Below are 26,865 nucleotides of genomic sequence, written 5' to 3'. Positions count from 1 at the left end.
GCAAGCAAAGTAAATTTTTCTAGGTTTAGACTAAACTTCCTAAGCTTCTTATTAGCAAGCAATTAAGCTACTAAATCATGCTAACTATTAGGTTTAAAAACAGCAATTTTTGCTAACTACATAATGGGGAGCAAGGGTGTGGGGAGCTGGTGAAAGGGCTGCACTTAGCTCACAGAATACATGCTGTCACTGAGGCAGGGCAGGGACCTCTCTGCCTGTTGGTTCACCTTAGATATTTTGACTGAAGAGAAAACAAATTGACTTAGGAACACATGTATGTTGACAGGCTGAACCTAAGGCAAAATTACTTATGGGCCCTATCCTAATGGTGGTTAGAGTTTAGTCAGGGAAGTCATTATTAATGAAACACAAAATAAATATAAAATTACACTCTAACAAATACTGTATATGAAAGTACATAATGTCTGTCCTAAGCGTGTGTAACTAAATGACCTAATGTAGTTTGGGAGAATAGAGAAGACTTTCTTGAGGAAGTAATTAAGATCTAAAGGGTAAATAGGAGTTAATTAGGTGAAGAGTGTCAGGAGTGGGTGAAATTCCAGATGGAGAAGATTGTATGTGCAAAGGTCCTGGTGTTAGCCTGGTGAATTTGAGAAACTGAATAAAAACCAGAGTGGCTTGATCACAGTTAAGGGGCACATGGTGTAAGTTGAGACTAAAGAAGTAGCCATGTGTCAAGGATTTGGGCCTGGAAGATGATGTCTGGTGTATTTGCTTTAGGAAAAATCTCTCTGGCTACAGTGTATAGATTGGTATACATCAGAGAGTAGTGAGAAGGTTATCGTACTTTGGGCAAGAGATAATGGTAATTTGGGCTATGGAGATGATGATGGAGGAGAGAGAAGTAAACAGACTTGGGAGATATGTAGGAGGTTAAAATGGTTAAGATTTGGTGAAGGATTAGATATGGGACACTCGGTAAGGAGAGAAATGGGGAGATGTGTGAAGGGTAACTTCTAGTTTAATGGGGTAGAAAGACTGGAGGGATGTTGGTACTATTTACTAAGATAGTTCCCCCCCGCCCCCCTAGTGAACTGGAAGCATTTTTCTTTCCGAGAAATGCGTGTTTTATTTAGGGATGTTTCCAAATCCTATTCATCCTTTATTAAAAAAAAATTTTTTTTTAACATTTATTTATTTTTGAGAGACAGAGCACAAGTAGGGGAGGGGCAAAGAGAGGGAGACACAGAATTTGAAGCAGGCTCCAGGCTCTGAGCTGTCAGCACAGAGCAGAGAGCCCGATGCAGGGCTCGAACCCACGAACCGCGAGATCATGACCTGAGGCCAAGTTGGATGCTTAACTGGCTGAGTCACCCAGACGCCCCTCCTATTCATTCTTTAGCACCCTGCACAAATATGACTTCTTTCTTGGAGTCTTATCTGACATTTATTTATCTGCTTTCCCCTCTAGCTAGAAATAAATTTTTGCCTTCTTTGAAATTCTGTTAAACTTTGTTTATATTTCTGTTATGAAACTTTTTATCGTCTAACTCATATTCTACTTATTTGTGTATGTTTTACTTCCTCTATTATACTGAAAACTGTGTATTGAAAGGGAGCTTTGTTTATTTTGATAGTTTCACAACTAACAGTAACTCTTTCTTACATGAACACATACTATGGCCTTAAGAACCTGTGGATTCAGTGAAGGAGTATACTATTTCAGTAAGTTAAAACTCTTGTGTACATTAGAGTATCTACGTACAAGATGATACTACATCACTAGGATAATATAATGGTAGAAAGATCTTTCATGGCTCCATTATTTCCATCATTAGCAATTATTAAGGGTGCCTGGGTGGCTCAGTCGGTTGAGTAGCTGACTGGCTCAAGTCATGATCTCACAGTTTATGAGTGTGAGCCTTGCTTCAGGTTCTGTGCTGACAGTTCAGAGCCTGGAGCCTGCTTCAGATTCTGTGTTTCCCTCTCTCTCTGCCTCTCTCCCACTAGTGCTCTCTCTCTCAAAAATAAATAAACATAAAAAAAAAATTAGATCATTAACAATTATTAAGATTTACTTTTTTTTTTTTTTACAACTACAGTAAATATGAATACTTTTTCTTAAGGTTTCTTAACAAAATATGTTAATTTTTATAATTATTGATTTAATTCATCAGTCTGCATTTGATGAGCTAAGCATAGGCTAATACAATGCCAATGTTTGTATAGGACTTAATAATTGTTCAAAACATATTCACACATAATATGCCTCAATCTGATCTTGCAACAGTCCTGTTAGAGGTAAGATAAGTATTATTCTCATTTTGCAGAACCATGCCGTATATTAAAGTATACTTTTGAAGACCTTGGAATGAAACTATGTTTTCAAAGATCAAACTACTCCTTTTTTACTTTCTTTAGTAGAGTTAACTGGAAATCTTTGAGAAATAAAGTAACTGATACTGCTTAAATCATAATCTGTGATGATTTGACTTGAGTAACTTTATGGGTCTCAATCAGGTTCAGTTTCTGAGGTGAACTGAACTGTAACCCATTCTGTTTAAGTATCGTATGATGTTTTCTTATGTTAGTTAAAAGAACCCTTAAATGTGTCTTCCAAATAATTAATAAACCTGCATTTTAAAACAGATTAACTTGTGTTTAAAAATAAAAAAGAAAATATACCTTCAATGAAGGAAATAGCAAAATCTTATAAATAAAGCCCAATTAAGATTTGGAATATGACAATATGATTCTTTCAAGTTCTTTTAATGTGTTATAGAGAATCAGAGCAGGATATAACCTCCTTTTCCTCGAGTTTTCACCAGTCATCTGTTTCATGATACATTTTCAAGTTTTTCCAAGTGAGTGTCGTAAGACTTACTGGTCTCTAGTTCCTAAGACCTATCCCTAACTGCTTTTTGAAAATCAGTACAATATTTTCTTTATATAATATTACCTTCCAAAGTTTTTAATACATTTTTAAATCTTTTTCCAATTTTCCCTTAATGTTCCTTTATAAAAAATGTATTCTGTTCACTAAAGGATTAAAATTTTATATTTGTGTAGCTCTTGTACATGTGTGATATACATTCCCTTCGTGTTCCTCATAACAATTGTGAAATAGATGGGGTTAAAGATGAGGAAGTTGAGGGGCTCCTGGGTGGCTCAGTCGGTTGGGCGGCCGACTTCGGCTCAGGTCATGATCTCGCGGTCAGTGAGTTCAAGCCCCGCGTCGGGCTCTGTGCTGACAGCTCAGAGCCTGGAGCCTGTTTCAGATTCTGTGTCTCCCTCTCTCTCTCTGACCCTCCCCTGTTCATGCTCTGTCTCTCTCTGTCTCAAAAATAAATAAACGTTAAAAAAAAAAAAAGATGGGGCGCCTGGGTGGCGCAGTCGGTTAAGTGTCCGACTTCAGCCAGGTCACGATCTCGCGGTCCGTGAGTTCGAGCCCCGCATCAGGCTCTGGGCTGATGGCTCAGAGCCTGGAGCCTGTTTCCGATTCTGTGTCTCCCTCTCTCTCTGCCCCTCCCCCGTTCATGCTCTGTCTCTCTCTGTCCCAAAAATAAATAAACGTTGAAAAAAAAAATTAAAAAAAAAAAAAAAAAAAAAGATGAGGAAATTGGGCCTAAAACAGGGTGTGACTTGCTCAAAGTTAGAGACCCCAATCCAGTGTTGGATCTACTTTCTAATAGAAATCAAGTAATTTTGCTTTCTCTTTGTCATTTGTTGTCATTACCCTCTTTCCCCCCAAACCCTAAACCTTTCTCTGCTTTGTTCATGTTTCTGAGTACATAGCTTAAAACAAACAAACAAACAAACAAGAACAAATAAACAAAACACCCAACCCTGCTCTTTTAGCATTAGCATTTTTCATTAGCCTTACCCTATTTTTGGTTTTAGTCTTCCTAATACTGTTTTTCATTTCTGGGTTTCTTTGGAAGCTTTTGGAGATAGATGGTCTTTAAAGGCTAAGGCTGGGGGCGCCTGGGTGGCTCAGTCTGTTAATTGTGTGTCTTAGGCTCACGTCAAGATCTAACGTTCCTGAGTTCAAGCTCTGCATTGGGCTCTGTGCTGACAGTGTGGAGCCTGCTTGGGATTCTCCCTCTCTCTCTCTGCCCCTTCCTCACTTGTGCTTTCTCTCTCTCAAAATAAAGATATAAACCTTAAGAAATAAATAAATAAAAGCTAAGCCTGGCTCTAGGACTGCCTCATTTTTTAAATGGTATTCTGTCTTGAAAACAAAGGGCACTTCTTACAGGAGCATGGAATCTATGGAAAAATATCAATGACTAAATATACCACCAGTCTGATACTCATGAAATGTTGAACTGAATGGGTTTGGAATGCTAGGTGAAGTGTGAAAACGTTATTGTGCTTTATCAGCAATCCTATTTTTGTCTGGTATGAGAAAAAATAGATAAGTATGGAACTGTTCATCAGTTTTCTAAAAACCGACATCAGAGTTGAAAAAATTGAGTATTTTGGGAGGCACATTAAGTCAAAAAGAAAATGATGCTGTCTGCTTTAACTATGCTTAAGTCAAAAATGGAGAAAATGAAATTGACACGGCCATTTACTTAAATAATATTTTCAGGTTCTCAGGAATGAAGACTGTAGTAGGAATGCAGTAAAAATGATTGGATGTCAAAAATGACCCGAGAAGTCATTTTTCTGTTTACATCCTAGCACGTCATCTTAATGTGTATCCAGGAGCAAAATGAATCAAAATGACTGATTCATGATGTGACTGTACTGTTTGTTAGAGGAAGGTATAGTTGTGGTGCATGAAAAACCGTTACTGGAGAACTAGGATTTTTGTAACCGGTGAAGTTTTATTTATTTTTTGGTATATCTTCTATAAAATTATAGCTGAGATAGTGTAGTTTTTACATAAGGGAAGAATTAACGATATAGGTTTGTCAGATTTTATAGTCTGGTTATTCATCATAAAATGAATCTGTAATATTTACTTTATATTTCTTTGCTGACACATTACTCTAGACCCTTTAATTGCATAGTATTTAGAATTTATTTTTATTTTTAGATCTTAGTTGAGTTGACCAGGGGCTAGAGGTAATAAACCAAGTATGGTATAGTCTGTGAATAGAGAATGCTAGAATTTTATAACATATAACATTGGTGCCAAATTTAACATGTGAACTAGTGCTATGAAAAATGAGTTTTTCAGATCATGTACATAAGAATGACCAGGAATGCTTTTTAAAATGCAGGTCACTGGACCCTTCCTACCTCCATCTCCCACCAAGCAGAATATGTTTTAACAATATATATTTCCCAAGTAATTTGTTGCACATTAAAATTTGGAGCCTTCCCCCCCCCCCAGAAGATTCAATATGTTATACATATTGCTTTTCTGTTTAAAATGGTTAAATTAGGAGATCTTTGAGGTGGGAACAAGTATCTATTTTCAATTTAAGAACCAAATATACTGTATACCTTAAACTTATATAGTGATATATGTCAACTATTTCTCAGTAAAACTGGAAAAAATTTGATAATTTTTTCTCACCTAGGGGAGAAAAAGAATCAAATAGACTTTTTAGAGGTTTAAAACAAAGCTAAAGTAAAATTTCAGTGTTAATTTCATTTATTGGTTTCTCCTGAGGATGCAACTTGGACTTCAACTTTAGAAAAAAATTTTTTTAACGTTTATTTTTTTTGAGACAGAGAGAGACAGAGCATGAACGGGGGAGGGTCAGAGAGAGGGAGACACAGAATCTGAAACAGGCTCCAGGCTCTGAGCTGTCAGCACAGAGCCCGACGCGGGGCTTGAACTCACCGACCGCAAGATCATGACCTGAGCTGAAGTTGGCCACTTAACCGACTGAGCCACCCAGGCGCCCCTGGACTTCAACTTTTATAATTCAGGGCTTTGAATATCTGATACTTGTTTAAGCAAGGTAGAAAGTACTGTAAGTCTTCTAAAGACTACATTTCGATTCCTATTGGGCTGAAGAAATACAAATAAGCTGCACATTCAACTTACTTTTGCTAATGTGCTCTCATTCCTAGTGTTCTTCCACCTCTCTGTTTTTCCAAAATTGGCCTTGATTTAAAATGTAAAAAGAGAAAGGAGGGGAAAAAATGTGAGATTTTTTCATTTAGCGCTGTATGAAATTTAGTATTGTGATATGTTTACCTATGTCATGATTTTCAATTCCCCTCCCCCCCCCAAGAAAATACCCAGAAATCCAGAAAAAAATGAAATTGGACCTGCTCAGGTTATACCCCATGGGTGCTCCTCAAGCACTTTCTGGGCACTCAAGGGCTTTGGGTATAAAATTTGAGAACCGTTGGAAGGAGAGGTAGTTAATATTTTTTTAAATTACGAGTAGAGGAAAAGGAAAGTCTGAGTTACTGTCAAGGCTGTTCAATCCTCACAGCAGTGGTTCTTAAGCTGGGATAATTTTGCCCCTCCCCCCCCCCCCCCCCCGGGAAATTTGTCCATGTCTGGAGACGTTTTTGGTTGTCACATCAGGGGTGGAGGGATGGGAGCCCACAGTATCTAGTGGGTGAGGTCAGAATATTGCTACACGTTCTACAGTGCCCAGTACAGCCTCTACAACAAATAACTGTCCTACCTAAAATGTCAGTAGTGCCTAGATTGGGAAGCTCTGCCTTAACCAAACAAGTTTTCTAAAATGTGATTTAGTTTATAGACTGTACTTTCTGCAAATAAGAGTTCAGTGGATAGGAGGTAGATGTTTTTGTAAATGAGTAGCTGGGTAGATTGTGATATTATTGTTAGGTTATTCTTTATTAGGGTGTTTATTTTGCAGATACTTTGATCAAACAAGTTTTCTTTCAACAGTTTTGGCAAAATGTTGGGTAAGAAAATAGGTTATTTCTATCTTACGTATGATAGCTTATTAGATGTACGCAGCATAATACGACGATAGCCTCTTTTAGAACTGCCCTCTCCCCTTTGCGGAGTGGTTCTCTTTCATTTTATGACCAGCTTTGATCAGCTGATTTGACTTTTTCTTCTTAAGAAATTTGAATTACCTTTATTGAAGTGGGTTGACTTTTTTTTAAAGTGGAAGTATTTCTAGTCGTGGAATCTCCTTCCTCCATAAACTTATTTCTATTCATGCAACATCATTTTAATTCAGTGTTAAGGAAGTGCTATAGAGAGAAGGAACACCTGGAGTTTAGAATGTTATGTTTTAGTCTTTGAGAAGTTATCGCCTGCCCTCATGGAAATATCCTGGGGGAATTGATGCCCAAATGTTAATTAGAAAAAGTATGTTAAGTTCTGATCACCCCAAATGCATCCTTCAGCCTTCTTTCCTCTTTACTGGGTATGTAACATTTTAGCCAAGTCCATTTATGTGTGCCACATTTCAGATTAGTTTTGCTTTTTATCAAGGGAAATTTAAATGATTAGTGAAGATTGTTGGAACTGTATTCTTACTACCTTATCTAAGAGTTTTCCCTAGGGTTCCCCCCTTCCCCCCGCCATAAGGCATTGGGATGGTGTCTCTTCATAAGCAATGTAGAAAATATACTTATTAACTTGGGTCATTTAGGAATCTAATAACTAGGAAGGGGTTTTTCATAAATCTTGTAGAAAATTCAGTACCCCAATGCTTTCGATGGATGAAGAAAACAACAGCCAGCTGTTACTACAATTTCACCCAGTTTTATGCTCACAGTGGTTAACCCAGGTTTCACCTTATTTTCTTTTCTGGCATTGAAGTGGTAGAAAATGATTTTGTTAAGTAGAAATAGAAGGTATTTGAAAACAATAATTTTACTTGCAGTACAATGCATTATCATGCTTTTGGTGTTACATTTGCTAGGTCGGTATATATAGGAGATTACTTTTGAGCTCATACTGTGTGGAAAGTGCCACCTGTGTCTGGTTACCACGATTTGTATGTTCCCAAAGAACTGTTTATATTATGATAGCCCACTTTTCAATTTATTGCTCTCTCTTTGGTTATTCCTATGGTATTACCCTGATGAACTCAATCCTTTGTCTTTAGAAATAAAATATAACTTTGGAGGACAAAACTAGAAGTGTGATTTTTTATTTTTTATTTTTATTATTTTTTTTTTAATTTTTTTTTTTTAACGTTTATTTATTTTTGAGACAGAGAGAGACAGAGCATGAACGGGGGAGGGGCAGAGAGAGAGGGAGACACAGAATCGGAAACAGGCTCCAGGCTCTGAGCCATCAGCCCAGAGCCCGACGCGGGTCTCGAACTCAACGGACCGCGAGATCGTGACCTGAGCTGAAATCGGACGCTTAACCGACTGCGCCACCCAGGCGCCCCGAAGTGTGATTTTTTAAAACCTCTGTTCTATTTGAGCAAAGTAGTACAAAATTAGATGGTCAGTTATTGTCTTACAGATTGAATACTAAGAATACTTCTTATGGAAGCAGAAATGTTTAAGTTACTTTAAATAGTAAAATATAGTAAAATATACGTAACATAAAATTAGTCATTTTAACCGTTTTTAGATGTACAGTTCAGTGTCATTACGTACATTCACATAATTGTACAACAACCACCAGCATACTCCACAGAACCTTTCCATCTTCTTAAAATGAAACCTTGTATCATTAAACAATAATTTCCTATCTTTCCTGGCAATCACAATTCTACTTTCTGTGCTTATGAATTTGAGTGTTCTAGGTACCTCTTATCAATGGAATCATACAGTATTTGTCCTTCTGTGGACTGACTGATTTCACTTAGCATAATGCCTTCAAGGTTCATCCTCATTGTAGCATGTGTCAGTGTCCCTCCTTTTTTTTTTTTTCTTCATTTATTGAGAGTGAGTGATGGAGGGAGAGGGAGAGGGAGGGAGGGGGAGAGAGAGAGAGAGAGAGAGAGAGAGAGAGAGAGAGAGAGAATACCAAGCAGGCTCCACACTGTCAATGCACAGCCTGACGCAGGGCTCAAATTCACAAACTGTGAGATCATGACTGAGCTGAGATCGAGAGTTGGATGTTTAACCGACTGAGCCACCCAAGCGTCCCTGGGTGGCTTTTAAAAGTGGATAACATTCCCATGTATGTATAGACCACATTTGTTTATCCAGTCATCCGCCAGTGGACACTTGGCTTGCTTCCACATTTTGACTGTTGTGAATCATGCTGCTATGAACATTGGTGTTCACATATCTATTGGAGTCCTAGCGTTCGGTTCATTTGGGTATCTACCCGGAAGTGGAATTGCTGGATCGTATATGAATTCTGTGCTTAATTTCTTGAGGAACCTCCATATTGTTTTCCACAGTGGCTGCACCGCTTGACATTCTCACCAGCAGTACACGGGAGTTGTGATTCTCTACAACTTTGCCCACATTTATTACCTCTGTTCTTTTGATAATCGCCTTCTATTGAGTGTGAAGTGTAACTCACTGTGGTTTTAATACCACAAGGTTTTTGGTTCTTGGTTTTTCATGACATAATGAAAAATGTCTCTGCAAGTATCTCATTTTGTTTTGTTTTTGAGGTTAAGAACTTAAACTATTTTTCACAAGAATATATATAAACTCTTCCATATTCTGATAATGTATGTGATATTTTAACCAGCTTAAAATTGGATTGCCCTAGGTTTCCTGCTCTCTCATACTTAGTAGCTAGGACTGTTGAACAGATGCAGAACAAACAACTGAAGAATCTGTTCTGTGCTTCGGTGGTTATTTTCCAATTCCTCCTCCTCACACTCTCCCAGCATACGTAGATCCCCATCCTCTTCACTTGGGGGTATCGTCTTACTCACTGTGATTCTAATTCTATTATCAAATGATTTTTCTCACATCTCTCCCACCCCTCGTGCAAAGTTTTCCTGTGACTAGTCATTCTTTGCAAACATCCCATGAGTTTAAGTTCTTCGGAACTATATTGTCTTGTGAGTTGGAGCCACAGAGATACTGGATAGGGTCAAGCGTAATCTCCCTACCACAGCAAAAATATAACAACATATTTAGCATTTTCTATCATAGTAGTTTGCTATTAAAAACTATAGAAGAAAAGTACTCTAGCACTAGATTGGAAAGTAGGGATGCTACATTTTAGACAGACTAATTGAGAAAAGCAGTTTGAAGAATTAAAGAAGGTAGTCCTAAAAAAAAAAAAAATTTTACGTAATCTCTACCTCCAACATGGGACCGGCACCCACAACCTTGAGATTAAGAGTTGCACGCTCCACTGACTGAGCCAACCAGGCCCCCCAAGAAGGTATTCTTGAACAGGAGAGATTTCATTGTTCATAAATTTTATGGTGTGGTAAGAGAAATTGTACTGCTGATACAGTAGTACATTTTTTATCCAGTTGGTGGATACTTGAACACCTAAAGGAGCGGGGCTTGGTGCTAGGTACTGTAGGGGATGCAGATAATTATAACTAGTATTTTGTTGTGCATACTGGGTGCAAGATACTTTTTTTAGAAATTTGGAATTTGTACCTCATACTGTTTTTTAAAGTTTTATTTATTTTGAGAGAGAGCATGAGTGAGGAGGGAGAGGGAGAGAGAGAGAGAATCCAAGCAGGCTCTGTACTGTCAGTGTGGATGGAGCCTGATGCGCGGGGCTCATACCCATGAACCGTGAGATCATGACCTGAGCCCAAATCAAGAGTCAGATGCTCAACCGACTGAGCGAATAACTCGTGTAATTTTTACAACAACCATATGCTGTTACCGTCGTTTTGCAGATGAGAAAGCTGAGGCATAGGGAAGGTAAGTACCTTTGTCAAGGTCACAAAGCAAATGATGGAGGTTGGAAAGGAATCCAGGTAGTATGGCTCCAGACCCTATGCTCTTCATCTGTACTCTATACTAGAAAGTGGAAGACATGGTTCCTGCTCTCAAATAACCTGAGAGCCTAGTTGAGGTGACAAGTCTCAACCTCATGCAGATATATATACATACATATATTTTTTTTTCTTTCAAGGTTGTAGACTGTAAACATGTGCTGTAAGTAGGCAGTTGGGTGCAATTTAGTTGGGCAGAGAGGCACGGCAGTGCAGAGTCAGGGTTCTGGATTGCAGCAGTAATGTGTGCTAACGTTGAGCAGCCGGACTGGGCTGTGCACTGTGCATATGCACTCTGTATGAGCAGGAGTGGAAGAAACACCATTCTTTTAGGCACGATTTTTTCATTTTAAAAGAATTTAGCCATGTACGTGTAGTTATGTTGACTTGTTTCTTAAATTTCTCTCATTTGTTTTTGGTTTATTTAAGTAAAAATGTAGGAAAGCTTTAAATGTTAAGTATATTTTATAACCTAGCTGCCTTTTTAAGGGATTTCTACTTACATTACCCCTTGAAAGTTGTCCTTCTTTGTAATCCATGGGAGATAATGGGACGTGGAAGAGAAGAAGGGAGCAGCTGCATTCATTCAATCCCCATAAATGACTTTTGTTAACGTTTTAATGCTTCAGGTCTGTGCTCAGAAACTGTGTGTCATGCATTACACAGCATGCTGTCATGGTGCAGCCTGCTTCCTCATGACCGTCTGAGTAAAACTGACTCAGTGGTTCGATGGAGTCCCGGCCTTCAGTACAAGGGAAGCAAACATCCACTGGAAGCAGCTCGAAGATTAGCAGTGTTTTTCATTCTTTGGTCTTCACTTTATAGCTTCTTTTCCCCTCAGTCAGATTGTGACCCACAGGTTGTAGGTTGAGGCCACTACCCTTTGATTAATTTTATTAATGTCAGAATATGTCACAGATAGGAGGGTATAGTGATTTGAAGATAGAGACTTACCAAAGGTTACCCGTGTTTGAAAAGCAACTTCATTCTAACAATCACTTTTATCCAGTACTTGATGTCAGTATATGTACGTATGTTTAAGGTCAGTGTTTTCTTTTGGCTTTGAATTATTCTTAAATTTTAGTGAGATATATAGCCTCTTAAAAATTAGGCAGCATGAAAAAAATGGAAGTATTTGAAAGCACAAAGAAGTGGTAGTCCCCCTATTTTCTGTGAGAATAACAAGAACAGCGTTAACGTTTCCATCCCCTAAACAGTGAGTAAAAATGATACAGCATTCTTTTGTGTCATTGATGGCACTTCTGTGATTTTTAAAATTTCAAGGATAGATTATTTGGGAAGTACCCATCTCTTTGGAATTTATGTTGAAATACATACATGATAGAAATGAAACCTGGGACTTAAAGAGGAAATGAGATGAACGTTATATTTTGTAACCTTGTGACTTTTAGGTTGGAGATACAGTGGTCATCTTTGTACAAAGGGCCTTTAGTATGCTTCCCCCCTGCCCCCTCAATACTTACTGTAGAATCTAGACTTTTCATGCTTGTACTCCCCTAGCCCATAGATGCATTTTCTCCTTCAATCTCTGATCAAGACAGTTGTATACAATTTCAGTTGAATTCTAGAAGTTTGCGGGGCACCTGGCTGGCTCAGTCAGTAGAGCATGAGACTCTTGATTTTGGGGTCGTAAGTTCGAGCCCCATGTTGGGGATAGAGTTTACTTAACAAGAAAATACAGAAGTTTGCAATGAATGACTAGTGGAATAGAGGGCTAGATAGAGAGCAGAGCCTCTACCCTACTCATTAAAGCATAGAAAACATTAGGAGTGGCTCCATTACTAAAACTATGAAAAACCAGGGGTAAAAATGCCTGTTTTCTTTGGAAGACGTTTCATTTTGTGAACAAAATTGAAAGGGATTTAGAGATAGTTTAGTTTAGTTCCTTCATTTTTACATGAGATTCATCATTCAGGCCTTCTCACCCTGATGAAGTGTTCTTCCTATAACACTAGGTATTTATAATACCTCTTCAGTGATCTCAAGAATTTCCTTCCCTTTGAAAAACCTCAGGATTCCAAAAATTGATTTGTATAGAAAATGCTTATGTATATGTATATGTATATGTATATGTATATGTATATGTATGCGTATATGTATATTTTTCTAATATAAATGTATATATGTATATGTATATTTTTCTAATATAAATGTATTATAAACAAATGGAATACCTATCAATTTTTGTTCTTTGAAGTCAGACATACTAGAGTTCCAACCCTGGTTCTTCAGTCTATTAACGGAATAACAAGTTTTTTAATCTCCCTATCTCAGTTTCCTGGTCTGTGATATGGAAATAATAATAGAAATCTACCTGGGAGGGGCACCTGCGTGGCTCAGTTAGTTAGGTGTCTGACTTCCACTCAGGTCATGATCTCATGGTTCCTGAGTTTGAGCCCCACGTTGGGCTCACTGCTATCAGCACAGAGCCCACTTTGGATCCTCTGTCTCCCTCTCTCTCTGCCCCTCCCCCCCCAAAACTAAATAAACATTTAGGAAAACAAAACAAAACAGAAATCTACCCAATAGTTTGTTGTGAGGATTATGTTATTTAGTATCTGAAACTGGTAACATTACAATACAAAGAGAATCATTTTATGTGATTTGGAATGTAATGCTCTATTCCTTTTTTGTTTTTGTTTTTGTTTGTATGTCTTTTTTGTTAAATAGCTTTATTGAGGTGTAATTTACTTTCTATAAAATTGCTTGTAATTATACAATTCATTGATTTTTAGTAAATTTATAGAATTGTGCTGCTATTCAGTCCAATTTTAGAACATTCCCACCTACCCCCAAAAGTTCCCTTGTATCTGTTTGCAGTTAATTCCTGCTCCCATTTCTGTACAACCTTTGATCCACTTTCTGACTGTCTGAATGTGCATTTTCTAGACATTTCATTTAAATAGAATCATATAATATGTGGTTGGTTTCTGTCACTATAATGTTTTCAGAGTTCATCCATGGCCTTGAATCCGTACCTCTTTTTTTTTTTTTTTTCAACGTTTATTTATTTTTGGGACAGAGAGAGACAGAGCATGAACGGGGGAGGGGCAGAGAGAGAGGGAGACACAGAATCGGAAACAGGCTCCAGGCTCTGAGCCATCAGCCCAGAGCCCGACGCGGGGCTCGAACTCACAGACTGCGAGATCGTGACCTGGCTGAAGTCGGATGCTTAACCGACTGCGCCACCCAGGCGCCCCTCTTTTTTTTTTTTTTTTTTTTTTTAAGAGAGAGTGCGCGAGGTGGGGAGAGGGACAGAGGGAGAGAGAATTCCAAGCAGGCTCCATGCTCAGCATGGAGCCCAGGCCGGGTTTGATCCCACGACCCTGGGATCATGACCTGAGCTGAAATCAAGAGCTGGTTGCTCAACTGACTGACCCACCTAGGCACCCTTGTGATCCATTTTTAATGAAATTTTTGTGTGTGGTATGAGAAAAATCTACATTCTTTTTTTTGCATATCCAATTATCCTGTCACCATTTGTTAAAAGAAAAAACTTTTTTAATCAAACGGTCTTGGCGTCTTTGTTGAAAACAATTGACCATTAAGTAAGACTATTTGTGAATTTTTGATAGGTTGTATGCATATTGAAACATGTTTTTTCCCCCTTTTGTACCAGCACAGTATGTTGTAATAATTAAAATTTTTAAAAGTTTTATTTATTTTTGAGAGCGAGAAAAAAACAAACAAGTGGGGGAGGGGCAGAGGGAGAGAGACAGAGGGTCCGAAGCAGGCTCTGCACTGTCAGCAGCAAGCCTGACACAGGGCTCGAACTCTTGAACCGTGACATCATGACCTGAGCCAAAGTCGGACACTCAACTGACTGAATCACCCAGGTGCCCCGGTAGTAATTTAAATAAAATATCAAGACTTACCTAGAGAGATTTGTATTTTAGAATTAACATAAGTGCCAATATTACAGTCCTTCACTTTTTATAGGATATGGACATTTGCATAATTGTAGAAGGAAAATCTTCATTTCAAATATAGAACAGGTCTTTTCCATATTACATCCAAATTCAGGAGAGTGACTTGTGAAACAAGTCCAGCACATTTTAAATTATAGCTCATGTTAAACATGATTTATAAAAAAAAAAAATCTTTACATCTTTCTTCTGTTGTCATTTTGGCCTTCTGGTATTGACTTCTACCCAAATTTCAAATGCAAGTAATATGTGATCGATAATGGGCAGATCATACAACTTTCAGAGGATGAAAGTCCAAAGAAAAATGCTTAATATTCTGTTTTATGCTAAGTTGCTTTTAAATATTCCCCTGGGTACCACCTATTTTGGTGTGTGAAAGAATATTTTTTCCCCTAAAAACATCCTATGTAACTTTAACCCCGTCATCTCTGTGTGAGAGAATTTATTCTTAATTTTTGTATATTTTGTATAAGTCAAATATTGAATACTATCTTGCCTGTAATATCACCAATTTGAATAGTTTATCATATGGGAAATACCAAAAAGCTGTATGTCACATCCAGTATATTTGATTTGGTTCCAGTCTTGGGAAGTTACCTTTGGAGGCTAAAGATTTTTTTCTTTACTTTATTGGCCAGATATAATCAAATATTAATCTTGCTTCTGACTTTGCTTTTTTTGTCACACATTTCTTCTTTTCTTCCTCCTTTCCTTCCTTACACTTGAAAAATATTCGTAATTTGGTTTCTTAGGTTATTAGATGAATTTGTATAATCTGCAGATAATATGAATGTAACCCATTAAGTGGCAAGACTGTTTTAACAGCAAACGTTTTTGGATGGGAATATTCAAATTCATTTTCTTGCCCTCTTAGAAACTATATACCATGCTGAATTTAACATTATCTTTATAATTATTGGGGGGTGGTGGTGGTGGTTTTCCAGAAACATGGCATTAAGCTGAACATTTTATATCAGTTATCTTATTTCCTCATCAGCTCACAAATTAGTAGTATCTTTAGGCTAAGGATTAGGCAAGTTGTCCCCAGGGAAGTAAAATAATTTTAATCTGCTCAGTGTCACATGAATTGTGAATGGCAGAATGCTACTGTAAATTTTGGGCAATCTAACCACATAGCTTGAACTCTTAATCACTAGGCTGCATTACCCTGGCATCTTTATAAAAATCAACTATCGCAGGCTGCTAGAATGCCCTTGGTGGGTTTTGACATTGTAAGACTGTTCATCTCTATTTTAAAATATTGATTTGGCTGTTCTTTTTCTGAGTCTTTATATCTGCTCTTCTAATTATTCTTTCCTCATTTTGAGTTTTTTTTTTTTTTTTTTTTAAATAACCCACTGAACTCACTACTGTGGCTGGATCAAGGACTCAGAAACAAGCCTTCCTGGAATCTGGTTCGCAACCCCATGGAGCCCACCACACCAGCCCTGGACCATCTACATGAGGACTTGTAGGAGTTAAAGAAACACACCTCTGTCTTGGTTAAGCCATCTTAGGCCCTCTGTGTTAACAGCCAAATTTTATATTCTACCTAATTTAGAACAATCTACTGGGTCGGGTCTTCTTGCTTTCTTTCTTGCTTTCTTGCTTTCTTTTGTTCTGTCTTTCTTTCTTTCGAGAGCGTGAACTTGGGCAGGGAAGGAACAGAGGGAGAGGGAGAGAGAGAATGTCAAGCAGGCTCCACACCCAGCTCAGAGCCTGATGTGTGGCTCAATCTCAAGACTATGAGATCATGACCTGAGCCAGAATCAAGAGTTAGATGCTTAACCAACTGAGCCACCCAAACACCCCTCCACTGGGTTATTTTATTTTATTTTATTTTATTTTTATTTTATTTTATTTTATTTATTTTATTTTTTAATGTTTGTTTTTGAGACAGAGCATGAAAGAGAGGCAGAGAGACAGAGAGAGAATCTCAAGCAGGCTCCACACTGTCAGCACAGAGCCTGATGTGGGGCTTGAACTAATGAACTGTGAGATCATGACCTGAACTGAAATCAAGAGTCAGATGCTTAACTGACTGAGCCACCCAGGCACCCCTCCAACTGGGTCATTTTAAACAACTGGATGCCACCTATGAATATTTGCATCTAAATTCTGAATGTTTGCCAAAGTGATTTAATAAAAATCTGCACAGGGCAAAAACCCCAAAACTTACTACTATCACCATAGCATCCCTGTTTTCGTCCCTGTTCTTATTTCTTTATAATCTTCTATAGGCTTGAAGATTAGAAACACAAGCTTGTTAGTGTTTCTAACAGGAAAGTAAATAGGTCATGAGTGATGATAACGTAAATTATTGTATAATTTACCTTCAGATATGCACATTGTTACTGTTTTAAGATGTCATGTAGAACACTTAAGATTTTTTCCAGAAGGATCAAAGACTTTATTATTGTATTTAAACATGTATCTTATATTTTTGTTTTTTGTTCTATTTATCTTAGTGCTATGACATGATTTAAAAAAAAAAATTTTAACATTTATTTTTGAGAGAGCGTGAGTGGGAGAGGGGCAGGGAGAGAGAGAAGGACATAGAATCTGAAACAGATTCTAGGCTTTGAGTCCAACACGGGGCCTCTGTCAGCACAGAGCCCGACACGGGGCTCGAACTCACACGGTGAGGTCATGACCTGAGCTGAAGTCAGGCGCTTAACCGACTAAGCCACCCAAGCATCCCTAATTTTTGTAGATTTGTTCATTTCAAGTTACATGAGATGTTTGTAAACAAGCAGAGTTTGTTTATTGGAATTGTTAATTCTAGAAATAAATGAACAGCAGGTACTTTGTAGTCACAGTTAAATCTACAAATATTTATTTTTTGCTATATGCAGTGTGCTGGGTGGGATACAAATACATATTAAGCATGGCTTATGCCTTCAAAAGGAAATAGAATACAAGCATTTGAAAAGTAAATAATTTCCCATTGAATGGATACACAAGAAACTGCTGATGACCATTAGCTCTGGCAAATAGAACTAAGGTCTGGATGTAAGAGAATATAGCTTTTTGTATTCTGAAATTTTTGCAGTGAGCTTGTTTCACAGTATAAATAAATGCTTAAAAAATAACAATAACTTTAAGCAACAATTCAATACCGTGGTAGAAGCAGTTTCCCAGTGATGAACTGATGCATGATACTTGTTTAAAGTGGGGGAGAAATCTCTCGGGGTGGTTAGCTTGTAGATAGAATTTGAATAGCAGGATGGATTTTATTTGAGGTTTGGAGGATGAGTGGTATAACGTTGTGATTTGTACATCTTTTATGTTGCTTTCATTCACCTTTTGCAATTTGGAAATTTAAATGATCCCTTTACAAGAGTTTGATTGGGGCAGGGAAGTGAAACCCATGAGATAAATAAGGGTAAGTAAGGATGAGTTTGGTGTGTTAGAGCTCAGTGTATTGTCTACTGTCATCCTTCCTTTACTGCACCCCTTCTCTTCCTCTCCTTACTCCAGCCCAGCAGTAAACTTGCCTGAGGATTAGCCCAGGTGGACCTAAACATGAAAGTGAACACCTGTCATCTGCCTTTCCGTGATTATCAGCTGTAAGTAAACCCAGCAACTCTATGGACAGCGGGACACACTCGAATGTCGCATGTGTGAGAGGAGATTCTTTTCTTAGTCTCAAAAAAGCGCGACCAGAAAATGCTTCCTATTGCTTTGTTTTGTTTTAATGGGGTGGCAGATGTTAGTGGGAGGGGTAGTGATTTGAGTTTTGTAACTTACTGTCTAACAAAACTTTGAAAATTTGTCTTATGTGGAATTAGGCACTTTAGGTATGTTAGAGTTTCCATAAAAATTCTGTGTGGGGCTCTTGCCCTGCTATGAAAGTCTGTTCATAGGACTCATGTGAAAGAGAAAGTAGGAGGAAGGAATTCCCCCTGAGGTTTAGATAAGTCATCCCAGTTTGGAAGTCCAAGGAGAGCCTAGGTTCTAAGTCTGGCAAAAGCTCTTATCTTGCTTACTTTACTCAGCATCTAAAGGGTACTCTGTTTTCAGATAATTATGTTATTTATCAGTGATTGTCAGATCAGGGAGAGGTATGACAGGATCATGTGGTGGGATTTGTTCTAAATAGCTATCTTGATCCTCAAGATGCTGATGCTTGTCGGGAAAGGGAAAAGGTTGAGACAGATGTTCATGAGAAACAATGTGAGGCATTTAATAATTGATAGATTTCTTAATTCTTTATCTATTGCTGTATAACAGACCACCCCCCTCCCCCCCCAAAAAAAAACTTAGCAGTTTAAAACAACAGTGACCATTTATTACCTCCCACAGGTTTGTGGGCCAGAAATTCAGGAGCCAGTTAGCAGGGCTATCCTGACTCACTGTGTCATGATGACATTGTAGACAAGACGTTGGCCTGGCTGTAGTCATCTGAAGGCTCGTTTGGGGCAGGAAGATGGCTCACTCATAGGGCTGTTCTTAGGAGACTTTACTTCTTCCCTGATTATTGGCAGGAAGCCTTAGTCCCTACCCGTGTGCATCTTTCTGTAAGCTGTTTGAGTGTTCTCAGGATGTGGCTGCTAGTTTACCCTATATTGAATAATCCAAAAGAGGGAGCAAGGATGAAGCTGCAGTGCCCTTTATGACCTCGACTTTGAAATCATATACTGTCACTTAGGCCTTATTTTTTTCCATAGAAGGAGGTCACTAAGTCAACTCTCCCTTGAGGGGAGCGGACTTAGACTTCATGTTTCAATGGGAGGAACACTAAAGAATTTGTGGACATATTTAAGACCTAACACAGGGGATATAAAAGCAAATTGATTTCTTTTTTCTAATAATTGGCATTAAAAAATATTTTGAGTCTTCCACAGCAAGGTATTATAGATATGTATAGGTCAAAGACCCTGCCTTTTGGAATTTTATAGCCCTGGTTGAGAAAGTTAGGCATATATGTAAACAGCAAGAAACCAAGATAAAATATGATATGTTTCCAGAGTACTTGGGTATTGCTTTTTCAAATTAATTTTGCCTTATTATTGTTCCAATTTATTAACCTTAATTGGAGAGTGTTAAAAATCTTGCCTTTTCATTAAAAAAAAAAAAAGAAGGAAATCAAAAAACTGCCATTTTTGAGTATGTATTAGCTGAACTCCTTGGAGTAAACTCAGAAATTCTGTAATTTAACTACTTAATTTACCAGTTATAACAAATGTATAAAGCATAGAAGAGAAAGAGTGCATTTTGAATATACCTTATGAAATCTTTGAGTCTCAGGAGAAATAGCTGTTGTTCCTTTAATGATCCTAGTTAGCTAATTGCCAATATAAAAGAAATACAGATACCAGATGAAGGTTCTGAATACAGAGTTAATTATCCAGACTGCCAGTTTATAGATCTTTACATAATAACTACAGTCCTTTTTGTGGCTTTCTATTTAATTAAGCATTTCCTCCCAGTAAAATGGTTTCTGTTTAAACGGAGAGGCAGTATAGTGTAGCAGAAAGATTGTGGGTTTGGGATTTGACAACTTTGGGCTCGAATCTTTGCTTTGTTATATATTACCTATGTGACCTTGGACCAGTATTCAATCTTTGCATCTGCTTTCCTCATTTATAAGAATAATATCTATCTCTGGGCCGTAAAGATTCAGTGGAAGTCACGTGAAAGCTTGCCCAATGTTTCTTAGATACGCAGTAAATCTTAGTTACCTTAATTTTACTCCTTTCCCTTAAAGAATGAAAAGATAAGGCAGTGAAAGGTTTCCTTGAGGAGATATATTTAAACTAAGACCTAGTGATCCAGCCCTATCCAGGCAGTGGAAATATCGTGCAAACCCATAGGTGAAGACAAGCTTGACAGTTTAAAGAAGGAATCAAAGCTTTGTGCCTGCGCATAGTGGGAATGAGACTGCAGAGGCGGGGAGGAGCCAGATCTCAAGGCCCTTTGAGGTTGTGGCAGAATGTTTTTGTATATAATTCTGAGTTTAGTGGAAACCATTGGAGAGTTTAAATCTTGTAGGGCCATGACAATGACTTCCCAAATTTTGAGACAGCAGGCTGCATTTAATCCCAGAGAAGGGGATGATTTTTCTTTTGTTATTCAGAACCTGAGAATCTAATGTTTGTACTTGGTTTCTTTTTCTTTTTTTCTTTTTCTTTTTCTTTTTCTTTTTTTTTTTTGTTTTTTTTACTTGGTTTCAAGATTTTTTTTTCTTTTTTCAAAATCTAGTGAATAAACTTTTTTAGAGGAGATCTGTGTAGAGCTACGATCCTTTCTCAGTAAGAACTTTCAAGTAACTACAGGGGTGGAGGCAGTTCTGCTTGTCCTCTGAGAATTAACGGTTCTTTCCCCCTCTGTTCCTCTTTCTTCCAGTTACTGCTACGGAAGTTAGGGATTGAGCATTTGAAGTGAGTTCTGCTGTCTCCCTCTGTTGTTTTACTGTGGGGATTTTATTGTCGGCAAGCAGATTTTCTGGAATACTTTTAAGGTACTTACACTCTGATCCCCTTTTTTTCTCTTCATACTATAGCAACATTCTATTTCTGTGCATCTATCATCTGGAGTATGTAGTAGGGAATTATATGGGGGAATAGTTTATTGACCTCTTGACTTTTAAGTGACTTTAAAAGTATGGGAATTTTATTTCACAGAATAAAAAGCCTCATACTGACAAGGAGGAGGTTTTTGGAAGAGTCAGCCTTGGATGTTGACTGACACTTTAAAATAGTCAACTATTTTGACTTTCAGAATAGTCAACAGCAGAGTTAGGGATTTTGTGAAATGATTTGTGGCCAAAAAATCATGCCTGTGACTTGGATGATTTGATTAAACCAATACTGAATTATGACTTTTTAAACTACATAAAAATACATAATTTGTCTAGAGTAAGTACCATTTTTATTCACCATTTCTGCTCATGTGGATTGCCAAAGACCCTGTGGAGACAGAGATGCTCTCACTTCTCTTCCACTCTGCACTTTCCAGAAGCACTCAGGACAGGAGGCCAGATGTGTTTTCCTACTTTCTGTTAGTTATGGAGAAGGAAGTGGATAAAGATGATTAATATATATTCTTTTTTAATGTTTATTTTTGAGAGGGACAGAGCATAAGCAGTGGAGGGGCAGAAAGAGGGGGGCAGAGGATCCGAGGCAGGCTCTGAGCTGTCAGCACAGAACCCAGTGTGGGGCTCAAACTCACGAACCATGAGATCATGACCTGAGCCAAAGTCAGTTGCTTAGCCAACTGAGCCACCCAGGTGCTCCAAGATGACTAATATTTAATGAATTCTTAGTGTGTTAGTGTATATTAGGTACCTTATTATTTCCTTGAATCCTTATAAATGTATTTTTTTTTTTTTTGAGAGAGAGTGTGCAAGTGAGCAAAAAACGGGGTGGGGGGGGGAGAGAGAGAGAGAGAGAGAGAGAGAATGAATGAATGAGAATCCCACGAGGGACAGAGAGAAGCAGGGCTCACCCTAATTGGGGCTTGTGTTCACCGAAGCAGGGCTCTGGGCTTGAACTCACGAACCATGAGATCGTGACCTGAGCTGAAGTCAGGTGTTCAACTGACTGAGCCACCCAGGCATCCTGAATCCTTATAAACATTTTAAACATTTAAAAAAAAAAAAGTTATTTTGAGAGAGAGAGAGAGAGAGAGAACGCACGCGCGCAGGAGTGCGTGAGCCAGGGAAGGGGCAGAGAGAGGTGAGAGAGAATCCTGAGCAGGTTCTGCGCTGTCAGCACAGAGCCCCCAACTTGGGGGCTCGATCCCAGGAGCCATGAGATCATGACCTGATCTCATGAGCCGATATCAAGAGTCAGATGTTTAACTGACTTGAGCCACTGAGGCTCACCTATAAACATTTTTATAACACAGGTGATATTCTCTAGAAACTGAGGTTTAAAGAATTGAAGTAACTTGCCCATAGTCACACATCTCTTAAATAGTACAGTCAAGAATTGAACCCAGGTCTAATTCTGAAGCCATGTATGTCCTACTTTCCTTCATTTCCCTTCCCTTTCTTTCCCTTCCCCTTTTCCTTTTCCTTCCCCTGCTTTTCCTCCTCTATCCTTCTTCTTTGTTTTCTTCCCCTTTATTTCCTCTTTCCTTCTGTTTCATTTCCTTCTGTTCCCCTCCTTAAAAAATATTATTACAGAAGCAGTCCAAGTACACTGTTGAAAATTATATACACTTTATATTTTATTTAAATATTAAGCAAAAGTTAATTCCTACCACTTAGAGCTTGCCTTTGTATGAAAACTTAATGTTAACTTGCTTTTTTTCCTAGCCGACTCCCTCTACAGTTCAATAAATTTTCATCTCATCTCATGAGCCAGTTAGTCCCAGAGTTTTATTTGCAACTGATTTGTCCAAACCAGTATCAGACTAGTATCACACATTTCATTTACTTATGTCCTTTAAGTAAGTTACCAAATGAAGTCCTGGGAGAACAAAGTCATTGGCAACACTCAACTGAGAGAAAATTTACTTATTGACTGGTTAATCTAAATTTCTGTCACTCTTCTATTTTTCACAAATTTCCCACATGAATGACAAAGTTAAAATTAAGTTTAAATATTTTTAGATATGTCAGTTAAGTATTTTAACTATTGTAAGAATAGAAAAATGGTGATTGATGTCTGCATTTGACTGCACGGGGAGAAATCTGTTTGGAATCTGAAGATCTTTTGACCACCAAAGGGGAGAATAGGAATTGATAATCATTCTTTTTTTTTTTTTTTTTTTAATGTTTATTTTTGAGAGGAGAGAGAGAGAGAAACAGAGTGCCAGCTGGGGAGGGGCAGAGAGAGAGGGGGACACAGAGAAACTGAAGCAGGCTTCAGGGTCTGAGCTGGCAGCTCAGGAATTTAGTTTTCTTTTTCAAACTATCCAATGGAAAATACTTGTGTTCCACAGATAAAAGGTATTACATAATCTTAAAATTATAAATAAATCAGCCAAACAGTGTTGTTATATTTCTAATAGGCTCTGAGCTGACAGCGGGGCTCGAACCCACGCAGGGCTTGAACCCACGAACCGCGAGATCATGACCTTGGCTGAAGTCGGACGCTTAACTGACTGAGCCACCTGGGTGCCCTGGGAATTAATCATTCTATAGTCATTTGCTAATTCCCTTCAAGTTCCCTGATATTGTCAGATGAGAGATAGAATATACTCTTGTACATTGCTACCAGAATGGTGGTTCTTCTATGCCTCATTTGCATATTTCTCAACGTAGAAGTCTTTTACAAAATACTTTGTAGAATAGGGTCACAAATTAGAACTGATTTTAATGCATCATAGACGTCATTGTGTTGGTCTTCTTTTTTAGAGTGGGTAGTGGTTGTAAGATTGTACCCAAGAGCCATATAACCTTGAGCAAGTTGCATGACCTTTTTATTTCTTAGCTTCATCTTTAAAATGGGGTGGAAATGACCTCTTTCCTTTGATTCTGAGCTGTAAGCAAAATTTTTCCCACATTCCAGGTGCCTTGAAATTAGGATGTATTTTTGTGACTGCTGTGTCTTACTGTCAGCTAGATTATAATGGAGATGAAATTAAATGAAAATCTTTTCTTGATACTTTCTGATAAGATCATAGCATCTAGCCACCCTCATGGATTTGATGATAGTACTTACCTCAAAGAGCTCTTTCAAGGATCAAATTAGTTAATACATGTAAAGTACTTTGAACCTGATACCTAGTAAATGCTGTATAGGTGTAAGCTATTTTTAATATCTATTAGAAATATAATAACAGTGTTTGGCTGATTTATTTATAATTTTAAGATTATGTAATACCTTTTATCTGTGGAACACCAGTATTTTCCATTGGATATTTTATTTATTTATTTATTTATTTATTTATTTATCCATTTCCTTGAGCTGGATATTTTTTTTTATTTTTTTTGTTTTTTTTTCTTTTCTTTTTATTTTTTTAATATATGAAATTTATTGTCAAATTGGTTTCCATACATCCATTGGATACTTTGAAATAGAAAACTAAATTCCTTGGTGTTATACATGTATAATAGATACAAAGGAGAGAAGATTACTGGGCAAAAGAGGTAAATGAAAGTGACAAAAGTGGTTATATATAATAAGCAGAAGACTTTATGATTCATACTTCATACAAGAAATGAAAGTTTCGGCTATTTTTCTTTTCTTTTAGTGTTTATATTTGAGGGAGGGAGGGAGGGAGAGAGAGAGAGAAAGAGAGAGAATGCTTGTGAGCAGGGGAGGGACAGAGAGAAAAAGAGAGAATCTTAAGCAAGCTCCTTGCTGTCAGCTGAGAGCCCGACTGTGCTCAAACTCACAGTGAGATCTTGACCTGAGCTGAAATCAAGGGTCAGAGGCTTAATTGACTGAGCCACCCAGTCTCCCCCAAGCTGTTTCTTTTTCTGATTTTGATATTAGGGAATAGATTTTAAGAAAATATCTGATGGATTCTTACATTTTGGAAGTTTGTCAATCTTTAGTGGTACAAATTTTCTATTAAGATTTCTTTCTCTTTCTGATGGGAATAAGGGAACTTTTTTCCTTAGAGGACCATGTTTGTGAAAAATTGAGCGTTAAAATTTTTGTTCTGATTGTGATTTTTAGACGATCCAAACTAAATCTAATAGATTGTTACTATTATTAGTCATTATCTGATTATCTCTTTAAGCTTTTTTTTACTGGCCCCTTTCCTGATACATGTATTGCTTCTGACTTAAAAATAGAAATCTAAAAATAGAAAAACAAGAGCTTTTGAATTTTTAAAAGTAACACTTTACCATCATTCCTTTCTTCAGTCTAATGATAAATTTGATACACAGTTATAGAAAAAATATTCTTTGGTTTTTATTAAGTAGGAAAGTTGCCTGTGATAGGGGAAAAATACAGAGAAGTTATTATTTTGGTTTGGTTTGTACTATACTATTCACAGAATCATGTGAGCTGCATGTCATAATTGTCATTATAAAGTTACCAATTCTCATAAGTTTTTTAAATTTATTTTTTTTAAGTTTATTTATTTATTTTTTTACTAATCTCTACATCCAGTTTGGGGCTTGAACTCACAACCCCGAGATGAAGAGTTGAATTCTCTTCTGACTGAACCAGCCAGGCATCCCAGTTTTTGTTTTTTGTTTTTTGTTGTTGTTTTTTTTTTAATGTGGATTTGTTTTCAGAATGATTTTATTTGGGTAAATTAAAGTAGTAGCAAAATAGTCTAGATGCCTTATTATCTTTTATGGGAATGAAATATATAGAGATTTGGGTGTTCATGGTCAAACAGTAGAAGAGTACCTTGACTGAGCTCCTCGGTGTCAAAGCCTGAGCACTTTATATGCGCACATATATTTACTTTGCTGTATATAACATATTTTTTTAAGTATCCTGTGTGTAAAGGTGGTATTTTTACCTCCATTTTACAGTGCTGACAGAAGTTAAGGAGCTTGTCACCTTATTAGTAAATGTCAGGATTTGAACCCAGTTCTGTATTATCCTAAAACCTCTGAAAGCTGATTGAAGTTTAAAACTCAAATAGCTGCAGCCTCTCTTCAGACTAGATCAGTGCTGCTTAGCCTTTTCTTCATTGACTTCCTCATTCCCTGCCACCCCTACTCCCTAGTCACCCCTTTAAAATTTTTTTGTTGTTTAAAGCAGTTTTAGGTTTATAGAAAAATTATGCAGAAAGTACGGAGAGTTCTCATTTACCCCCACCCCCAAAACCTGTACAATTTCTTATCATTAGTATGGTACGTTTGTTACCGTTGATGAGCCAATATTGATACATTATCATTAACTCAAGTTTACGTTAGGTTTCACTTGTACAGTTTTGTGGGTTTTGAAAGATGCCTCGTGTCATGTATCCACCAGTATACTGTTATACAGAATAGCTTTACTACCCTAAAAATGCTCACTGTTCAACCTCTTTATCCCTCCTCCCAACCCCTCTCTCCATGATTGATGGCAATTATTGACCTTTTTACTGCCTCTAAAGTTTTGCCTTTTTCAGAATACTGTATGGTCGAAATCAAACATATGTAGCTTTTTCAGACTGGCTTCTTTCACTTACAAAATACGCATGTAGGGTTCCTCCGTGTCTTTTAGTGGCTTGGTAGCTCACTTCTTTTTGTGGCTGAATAACACTCCACTGTATGGATGTAACCCCGTTGTTTATATGTTTACCTATCAAAAAACATCTTA

General features: G+C 37.6%; 1 protein-coding gene and 1 long non-coding RNA gene across 5 annotated transcripts in view; one reads left to right on the top strand and one right to left on the bottom strand.

Annotated features, from left to right (window-relative positions):
• LOC123585012 overlaps positions 1 to 23,466 on the bottom strand; it is a 43,395-nt gene extending 19,929 nt beyond the window's left edge. For both annotated transcript variants that reach the window (XR_006705839.1, XR_006705840.1), the window contains exon 1: positions 18,995 to 23,466. This is a non-coding gene — a long non-coding RNA (uncharacterized LOC123585012). The remainder of the gene's footprint in view (positions 1 to 18,994) is intronic.
• RASAL2 (RAS protein activator like 2) overlaps positions 1 to 26,865 on the top strand; it is a 362,757-nt gene that overhangs the window by 23,635 nt on the left and 312,257 nt on the right. The gene's annotated exons all lie outside the window — the stretch shown is intronic.

The sequence above is a fragment of the Leopardus geoffroyi genome, chromosome C3 (assembly GCF_018350155.1).
Source record: "Leopardus geoffroyi isolate Oge1 chromosome C3, O.geoffroyi_Oge1_pat1.0, whole genome shotgun sequence".
Taxonomy (NCBI): Eukaryota; Metazoa; Chordata; class Mammalia; order Carnivora; family Felidae; genus Leopardus; species Leopardus geoffroyi.
The sequence above is the reverse complement of the archived record's forward strand: the minus strand, read 5'-3'. Positions and strand labels throughout refer to the sequence as shown.